Source organism: Echinops telfairi, unplaced genomic scaffold, assembly GCF_000313985.2.
Source record: "Echinops telfairi isolate 266 unplaced genomic scaffold, ASM31398v2 ScPeMD7_5592;HRSCAF=6446, whole genome shotgun sequence".
Lineage (NCBI taxonomy): Eukaryota > Metazoa > Chordata > Mammalia > Afrosoricida > Tenrecidae > Echinops > Echinops telfairi.
In genome coordinates, this window is record NW_022109491.1 from 28,166,668 (window position 1) to 28,174,319 (window position 7,652).

At 45.9% G+C, this 7,652-nt stretch overlaps 1 protein-coding gene across 1 annotated transcript in view; it reads right to left on the minus strand.

The window, feature by feature from the left end:
• The window catches only part of LOC101643243 (zinc finger protein 343-like), a 22,231-nt gene extending 16,566 nt beyond the window's left edge, over positions 1-5,665 (minus strand). Inside the window, exons 1-2 of the mRNA XM_045295317.1 lie at positions 5,649-5,665; positions 5,430-5,554 (exon numbers count right to left, since the gene is read on the minus strand). The gene's annotated coding sequence lies outside the window, so the exon portion shown is untranslated. The remainder of the gene's footprint in view (positions 1-5,429; positions 5,555-5,648) is intronic.
• Positions 5,666-7,652: the final 1,987 nt, after the last annotated feature.

The following is a 7,652-nucleotide window of genomic DNA, read 5'->3' on the forward strand; positions in this document are numbered from 1 at the left end:
TGTATGGATTGGGATAACAGTTGTATGAGCCCCTAATAAAATGTTAAAAAAAAAAAAAAAAACAGCCAAAAGCCTGTCTAGAAAGTGCTCTCATGTCTTGCCTGTAACCAAGGCAGGCAGCGCTCAGTTTCTATTACCCTCACCCAAAGTTTCGGCTTTCTTCAATTCCCTATGCTCCTGTTCCTGAGAAGTTCAGTCCCAAACCAATGATCCTGGTCTCATAATAACTTTTGCAAAGAAAACACCTCACCTTCCAATTCTGCATGACCCTATTTGTCAAGGTCGTCCACTCGTACATTCAGATGATGTCAGAAGCTATGCCAACCCTAGAAGCCCCTCAACATACCTTGGGCAGGATCTCAGCTCCCATGACTCCAGTGCGACTGCCCCCTGGTTGCTAGTGTTAGCTCTCCATGAGCCCATCCATTCTAACTCGTGGTGACAGGATATGTGCCGAGCAGAACTGCTCCACAGACTTTTCAAGGTTCTGACCTTTTGGAAGCTGATCGGCAGGCCTATCTTGCAAGGTGCCCCTGGGTGGGTTTAACATGTCAACTGTCAGCTAGTAGTCTAGGGCTTAGTTGTTTGCCCAACCAAGTATCTCCTTACTATTGCCAGCACCCCTTTAGGGGAGGCTAAGTTCCCTTAAGAAGTTCTCCTGATTCAGGTCCCAACACTGTAGACATAGCTGCTCAGTCCCTCTTCTGTCCAAATTAGACATGTCACTTCAATCACATCACATTGTAGTTTTTCTGACTTCCAGCAAGATGGCCAACTAGGCTGACACACTACCAAGACCCTCTATAACAAAAACAAAAACAAAAAGTGAAAACGATACGGATGATGATCCCGAAACTCCGTGCTTCAAAGAAAAAGAGAGAGAAGCAATTGAATACTAACTAGGAGAAGCAAATGAAGAAAAGTTGAGGCAAGGAAATGAACAGGGAAGGTAAACTATCAGTTGGCCTGACACACTGTAGTCGTAAAGCTTCACAAGCAGTGCTCCATCTGGACAACATGAAAAACGACTCCACTTGCCCAGAACCACCAGAAAGCAACTATGCCCACACTTCTCAGCCACACCCACACCTCCTAAAGCCCCACCCACAAGGGCCGCTGCCTTTCCTGTACTATCTGATCAACCACAGGGCAGCCAACACAACCCAAGGTCCTCTTGAGTGCACTGTTCAAGAAGCATACAAAGAACTGTGCCCACACTCAGATCCTCTGTTAGACTCACCGCACCCACAACACACCAACAAACAGTGCTAAATACAGACACACCACCACGTCACTGAGACAACAATTTCAGTTCATGTGAAAAATATAACAGAAGAGTGTGGGCAGCTTTGGGTTCACAAAACCAAGTGTTTATATTAGAATACAGTCTGCGCTCAGGGTCACAGTGGGGACCAGCCCACCCCAGGCAAACATAGCCACCCACTAGGATACCCCAGGAGTTTGGCTGAAGAGCTCCCACCCTTAAGGGCCCTGTCACTGCCTAACAGCTTGTCCTGGGGCTGCAGTTCTTGGTTTACTAGACCAAGGGGCAAGTGGGGGTTGGGGGGGGAGGGGGAAGCTACCCTCTCCTTCAAGTATCCTTTTTATTTCCTTTTCTTTCTGCTACGAATGTTTTTAACTTTGTACATAAGAAAGTTCTGAGACAAGAGTCAGTCCAGTCAGAAAGCTCAGGTTCCACCTGCATCCAACCTCAGGCTCTAATGGGATGGGATGGTGTGTGTGTGTGTGTGTGTGTGTGTGTGTGTGTGTGTGTGTGTGTATTATTATCACTCTTTGAATGTATGGCTTATAGGGAAAAGGATAGATTTTATTTACCAAACCACATGGTCTTTAAAAAAGGCCAGTGCTCGCACATTTGTCAAAACGTTACTGTTAGTTTGGGTTGACTAGGGAAACAAATCCAGACACACTCCTATGTGTGTAAGAGAGAGTTTTTTATCCATAGTCATGTGCATACCTGGATCAGCTCACGCTGAACAAAGTAGATAAACTGTTTTTTTTTAAAATATTTTTATATATTCTTGTACCCTCACCTCAACATGAACAAAACAACATAACCCCAGAACTCCCCCCACTCCCTGCAAAATTAGGAATTGCCTCAGGCAAGAGCTGAAGCAGAATGCCAATTTCCAGAAGCTTCTGAGTGGCAAAAAACCTGGGCATTAAAGGCCAGCAGGACCAAGAGCATGAACTAACAAGCCACAGCAGAGAAAACACACAGCAAGACTTCATGAAACTTCATAGAGCTTCTGGAAGCCCCGAAGCACAGGTTCAAAATTCCACGAGTGTGGAATATCTGAGGGTCCATGGAAATGCGAAGAGCGGGATGTTTCTGACACCATGTTTCCTAGACCTTCCAGAGATTGCACCAGCAAAGAGAGCTTTCGATTCCTGTTTTCCACCCACACCATTTGTTTTAGGGTACAAAAGAGACCCCCCAACCTCAAATATAATTTAAGAAAAACATGTATTGTCTTAAAATAGACAAAGGTGACACAAAGGCACAGACACATCATGTGGATGATGGAGACCATTAGGACGAGGCCAGAGTGACAGGAGAGGATTCACAATAGAGAAGCTAGATAAATAGGGCATGGAACAAAGAGAACTGTCACAAATTTATGATTGGGGGCAAATAAAAAAAATAGTTACAATTGGGGCTACAGAATCAGGGGCACATACACTGTTAGAAGGGCTTACAAGATTGGTCCAGGGCCCTCTGACCAAGGCAATCAAGAGAAGACCGATAGGGCATGACTCATGACTATGTAACCCCCTGGATTGTCCCCAGTATAGTGATCTCCATCATACATAAGCAGGCAAGCCCCTAAGAGAGAGAATGCCTGGCTGGAGCTGGGTAGAGGTAATCTACTTTCCAAGGCACTTTACAAGATTATCTATATCCCTGATTAATGAACAGAAAGGATTCAAGGCTTCACCTATTTGGGGACCCTGCAAATGGATTTTGCACTATCACTGCCATCTATAGCCTTCTGCAAACCAGGGTGCTCAGAATTAAAGCTCTAATACAGTACATATGAGAAACAATTCCAGACATTCTACAAGTTCACTTCCCAAGAGTCCCCTGATTTAAGTCTTAAATTGAGGCACAAAGAAGTTGTATCTTTCTTAAGACACAGTATTTAAGTGCTGAGGGTAAGTACCACTTAATAATGTCAATAGCAACTGACCCCTCTGGGGTGTGACAATTCTCAAAGAGTACCTGTTGCTGATTATTCTCCTGCCTGGTGCGGCTTCTGTGCCAATGAAGACACGGAGCTGAGGAAGGTAAGTGGCACCTCTTCCCAGGAGTATTCAGACAAGTGCATCATACATGGTAAAGTAGAGGGCATCAAAAAAGAAGACCTTCAGCCAGATGGATAGACACAGTGGCTACAACAATCGATTCAAGTTTCTGAACAAGTGTGAGGATGGCCCAGGACCAGGCAGTGTTTCTTTCTGTTGTACGTAAGGGTGTCTAGGAGTCAGAACAGCACCTAACAGCAGCAAGCAGAAAAGGACTTGGGAAGGATGAGATACTCTGGTCCAGTTCCCAAACATCAAGTTCTGGTGGTGTAGGGGTTACATGTTTGGCTCCTAATCATAAAGTCAGCAGTTCAAAACCACCAGCAGCTTCAAGAGAGAAAGACAAGACTTTCTACTCCCACGAAGAAAAACCACAGCATCAATTCTACTCTGTCCTAAAAGGTCACTCAAAGTCAGAATTAATTTGATGGCAGTGAGGGGTTTTCTTGAACAAGGAAATTATACATATCCACAGAATGCCAAGTGAACATTTACATTTGAGGGTGTGTGTGTGATGGCAACAAAGGATGTGTTCTTAGCTTGTGATGTGTTTTAGGGTACAAAAGCAAACCCAATCTCAAATATTGTTAAAGAACATTCATTAAATCTTAGCATGAGACCAAAATGGTGACCTAGGAGTCACAATCAGAACACTAGTTAAATAAATCTTGGAACCAAGGAAACTCACACATTCACGATTGGTGGCAGATTAATAATATCACAGGTACAGGTAGGGCTCCAGAATCAGGAACAGGACCATCACTGGGACACTTATTACACAGCTTAACAAAACTTTTTGTTTCTTAATATCTCGTCTTTAAGCCTGTTACTTGGATTACTGGGGAGCTCATTCAGAAAACTGCTTTGGTTAACCCGAATCTGCTCTAGTTTCTTGTGTGTAGAATGAATGGGAAAGTTTACATCCGAAATCTGTGCTTTTGGTATAAAATAATATACTTTTCTTTTAATTTTGAATATGTGTCAAAGATATTCATTTAAGCACATGAAAATATCCTGATTTTTTTTTTATAGGTGAGCTGTTTTGCTAGCTTTTCATGTTTTCTTTCCACTACTGGGCCATTACTTAGTATTGTGAACAATGATAAGGAACAGCCTCATATCCTCACCTAAAGTTGAGACATGAAGATGAAACAGGCTTGCCCATGAATTAAATGCTGATTCTGGTGGACTTCCATGGGCTTCACTGTACTATTCTGAGATTTTAAATCTGTCCTTAATTTTAAAAATAAAATAAGAAGCCCCCGATAAAATAATTTAAAAAGAAAATTAAAAATTCTGACACCTAGACTCTACCAGAGATGTTTGAAGTGATCTGGAGAGTTGACCAATAGTCCAACAGAGGTGGCCGCCCAGCTAACGGTGCCCTAACCCCCAAAACAGAAGTAGTCAAATGGTTTCCTACACGACAACTAAACGAAGAGTCTAAGTTACAAAATAGAGGTCACTGCCACCCAACAAACACTGGGACAGCAGATGCCATACAGGCAGAACCTCTCCTGAGTGTGACAACCATTCAGAAAAACACACCTAGATACAGGCTCTGCCGTGCTGTTCACCACCAAAATGCCCGTAAATTTATTAGGCCAATGTCAATTTCATCTCCAGTGATGCACCCCCCCATCCCTGCAACCGACCATGGCACACCTTCAGTGCACCATCCCCACCCCTCAACTACCACCTGGTTTGTCTCTATCGCCTACCAAAGGCCAAGAAAGTTGACATGAACCAAAAGTCCTGGATTCCCACCTTGACACGGACGTTGTCAAACTGGACAAACTAAGTCCTGCACACCATTGAGGCCGGGGTTTTACTGCCCGATCCATACCCTCAACAACAGAGGGGCAAACAAACTCGGACGGTGCGGGCGGGTAAGCTGCTACCCACAAAGTTGTTGACCGAAGCCCACCTGCCGCTCCCCTGCACCCGCAGAGATTTACAACCGCGGAAACCCTATAGACGATTCGAAATCGACCAGATGGAAGTGAGTCTTTTGTTTTGGGCTGAACTCAGACCCACAGCTCAGATGACCCCGGGTCCCTCTGGATTCTGGAATTGTCTGACCCAGATTAATTAATCCGCACCTCCACATCCCTCTCACCAGCTCCAACCAGAGACTGAAGGTCCGCGAAGCGCCAAGCGACTCAACGATTCAAGGTTTCGTCGTTGCCAATATCCTCGGCCCCAAATGCGTCTAGAGTTGCGCCACCTTCAAGAATAAATACCTGGAACTTGGTCACTGAACCCATCGCGCAGCCGCACCCCGCCACTCCCCAGCCAAGCTGCCCGGCCGGCCCTCTCACCGCGCAATGACAACCACTAAGCGCCTCCGGGCTCCGTCCGGTAACCAGCCACGGACCGACTCGGGAACTACAGTCCCCAGAATCCCCTCGCCGGCGGCTCCCATTGGTCGGCTCAAGAGCTCCTTCTGAAGCAAGCGGTTAAAATAGCCGCTCAGGAGCCTGTCGCTTTTCTTCAAATACCGCTCTCACCAAACTGGTCCTGGTTCCCAAATGAATTCTCCACCCGGCCTGTCTACCTTAAGGGAATACGCACAAGAGCAGCCTGCGCTATAGCTCACGCACACGACCTTCGGCGCGCGCCTGATGACGTCAGAGGCGCTTCCGGTGACGTGTGTCCGCCCAGTGCGCCGGCCGGAAAGATGGCTGCCGACGCTGCTTTCACTGTCGGAGCCCAGCTGAGTGCCCTGGCGTCAGGTGCGGTTCACTTACGCTTGGCTTTGGCGAGAAAAGGACCCCAAAGTCTAACATATTTTATACTAAAGCTAAAAACACTAAAGCAGAGTTGATTTCCAAATTAGAGCAAAACTAAGATTGCCGAGATTGTTAATCTGTACAGAGTTAGACGTCTCCAAAACGCCTGGCGGGCGGGGGTGGAAACTCCAGCCTTTTGATTGGCCACCCAACGCTTAGCCCACCGTGCCACCAGCACTCCTAACATGTTCTATAGACACCCCTTTCGTGCGCCTTAAGCAGGATATACACGCAGACTGTTCTACCTGGTTTCTGAGAGGGTCGAAGCCACGCCGAATACATCAGATGGAGAAGCTTTTTTCAAAGCCGGCGCCCAGAGTCAGTGAGCGCTTAAGTCTCCCTGTCTTGAGCCCAGCATTCCTCTCCGCTTATAATGCATAAGGCCATAAGCAGGGGCACTGACCCATTCGCTCACTCAAGGTGGGAAGGTGCGGGGGGATTTCCAAATTTGCAGTCGTCAGGGTGAGGTAGCCGTTGTTAATTTCAAAACTGGCCGCTGTGACCAGAGTCCCATTCAATCGAGCGTAAGCAATAATTACAGAAGCTAAGTTCAGCTGGTTAATTATTAAGCACGGAGGTATTTCAATACTCCGTTTTTCTTTCAGGGAATCAAATCATTGATTTAAGGGTGGGGGCATTTTTTAAAGGAAAAAAGAGTGAGGGGGAACATTTTAGGACTGCCCTGAACTACCCCCTTGATCGTCCCAGTCCTGTATGTACTCTCAGGTAATGGTATGACTGCGTGGCCAAACTTTGGCTGCTGTTTTTCGGACTAGGGCACCTTCGTACCAAGGTTGGGAAGACCCACGGGCCCAGGGTGCCTATAGCTAGTATAACTAATAGAGATCATGACAAAGGGAGGAGCCAGGGAAATATGGAGCTACAAATTCTCCATCCCATTGGGGATTCCAGGGCAATTTTCCTAACTCTAATTCTTTCTTTTAGTTACTTTTACTTCTTAATACGCGTTGCCCCCAGGCAAAAGTTGTGAACACAGAAAGAGAGGAAGACAGGAAATGCTCACAGTGGCAGGTCTGGATGGCTTGCTGGACCTGTTGGAGAGACTGCAAAGACTTTATAAGTGAATGATTCTGGTTTTTGCCAGGTTTGGTCCTGTACCCAGGGTAAAAGAGGCGGAGATCTCCCAAACATTATTTCACAGGGAGTGAAACTCTCCTGGTAGGGGGTGCATCTTGCCCACAAAGAGTAATGGCAACAGGTCAGGCCACTTTTCCCAGTACCTAAGATAAGCTTTGTTAAGGTAGTCATTAAAGTCCTATTCATTTTTTCAATCTGAGGTCTGAGGAGCTCTGAGGTCTGTAAGAACAATGCAATTTCCATTTTATTCCTAGGGCTTGGGTCATCCCCTGGGAAATCTGAGCCACCAAGCTAGGACCATTATCTGATCCAATATCTGGTGGCAGTCCATACCTAGGGATCATTTCTTTTTTTTTTTAACATTTTATTAGGGGCTCATACAACTGTTATCCCAATCCATACACACATCAATTGTGTAAAGCACATTTGTACATC